We start from the raw sequence: 2,420 nt of genomic DNA, 5'->3' as shown, positions 1-2,420 counted from the left end.
ATATCAAACTTTATAATTGGTTCAAAATCATTAAAAAAAATATGTGAAAATATTGATTATAATCATGAGGTGTATTAAAGTAATTATTTTACCATAATACATATCAATTTATCTTCTACATATATTATCATAAAATATTTATATTCACCAAGCAATAATTGTGTTGTTACTTACATTGATATAATTGTTGAATATTTTTGCAATTTGCTTATATTAGTTCATGATATACTCATTTGCAACATTAGTCAAGAACCTCATTAAAATCACTTTTTTCTTACATGCGATTGCATAAAGTGACAATAATACCTAGTATTATAACCATTCTAGATATATAAGAGTCTGATTGATTTGTTATTTTTTCATGTGACTTGTTCAATCTTTTTAGATTTGTTTTAGATAGTTCATAGTTTGGTTTATATATAAAAAAAAATCCTTAAAATAGAGGTTTTAATAAAACTATGTAAAATAAAAGATATGTATTATATTGAATTTCATATTTTAAATATAGGGATGAAAAAGTCTTTTACATATATCAAATATTTTAAAAAATCAAAAATCTAAAAAAAATGGGTTTCTAATGTTTAGAGAATAACACCTCATTATATTTGGTTTCTTGTTTTTGAATTAAAAATAGTAGAAAATAATTTCCAAGCTCAATGCTAAAAAAGAAAAAAGATCACAATAGACCGATCAACATCAACAAAAAACCATATCATATTTGTTTTCATGAATGACGCCTCAAATCAACAAAAAAACAAATCACATCAACAAAAACTGAATAAAAAAGAAGAATAGGGAGATTAAAAGAGATTATTATGCTAAACAATGTTACCTTATTTCATTAAAGATTCATATGCCACTTTATCCACACAAAAAAATCATATGTCTACATAATTCTAACTTTAGTGTGAATTCTCCGACTAAAAGACGAAATACTAAATTTACATAAGCAAAAACTCATACTAAAATTAGTCTTATTGAATGACGTCTCAAATCAACAAAATTGCAAATCACCTCCACAAAATTATAACTGAATAGAGAGAAAGAATTGAAAGATTAATAGAGAGATTCATATGTTTGTATAATTCCAACTTTAGTGTGAATGTCTCCAATTAAAAGACGAAAATACTATACTTACATTAACAAAAACCCATATCATATTTCTCTTCATGAATAACGCCTCAAATAAACAAAAATGCAAATCATCTCAAAAACTGAATAGGGAGGAAGAATTGAGAAGATTTTTTTCTTAAACAATGTTACGCTGTTTCTTCAAGGATTCATATGTAACTTTATCCACATATAAAAACTCTATATGCCTACATAATTCCAACTTTAATGTGAATATCTCCGACTAAAAAAAGAAATATTATACTTACATAAGCAAAAAATCATACTATGATTTGTCTTATTGAATGACACCTCAAATCAACAAAAATGCAAATCACATCCACAAATTTGTAACTGAATAGAGAGAAAGAATTAATAGATTAATAAAGAGATTATCATAGAAGTGTACCACAAAATTATACATGAATGGAGAGGAAGAATTGAGAGATTAATAGAGAGGTTATCATAGAGATGAACCACAAAATTATACATGAATAGAGATGAAGAATCGAGAGATTATTATAGAGGTGTACCATGAAAAGAAGATGAAAAATTATAACCTAATAGAGAGAAATAATGAGAGTTAAAAGAGTACTTATTAGAGAGAACATGAAGAAGTTGAAACAACCTAATTAAGGATCTTAAATGTGAATATCAAACATAAAAAACAAATATTAAGGTAGGAGAAGCTTGATAAAAGGAGAAAAAAAATAAAACATTTTTTTGTTTTGAGAAGAGGCCACGTCATTGCATGTGGTTTCTTCTTTAATATATACTAGTGTTTGACACCATGCGTTGCATGGTGACAATAATCTTTTTTAAAATTACTGAAGTTAGCTAAATGAATCGATAATTATATTTATATATCAAATTAATAAGAATCAATATTACATTTGATATATGAATCCACCTTATCGTTATTGGTTGTTCTTTTATATATATATATATATATATATATATATATATATATAGAGAGAGAGAGAGAGGCGATTAAATAAAAACTACTCCAATTTGTAAAAACCGTAAAAACTACTCTCATATATATATATATTGAATGATGAACAATTAATGAAGAATAGCTAGGAAAAATGAAAGGATTGCGTTAAATACAAAATAAATTAATAATAAATGTTTATAAAAATTATAATGGAAATTAGAAAAAATAAAATAAAAGAAGGATATATGAGAAAAAAGATGAATAGGTTTCTAACATTTAGGAGAAGCGATGTCATCAATCTTGGTTTTTCATTTACACATATTAGTTATCTAAAGTATACTTTTTATTCGCAAGTAATGTCAGAGGTATCTTC

The sequence above is a fragment of the Cynara cardunculus genome, assembly GCF_001531365.2.
Source record: "Cynara cardunculus var. scolymus isolate 2C chromosome LG 14, CcrdV1, whole genome shotgun sequence".
NCBI classification, from domain to species: Eukaryota; Viridiplantae; Streptophyta; class Magnoliopsida; order Asterales; family Asteraceae; genus Cynara; species Cynara cardunculus.
Note: the sequence above shows the minus strand (reverse complement) of the source record.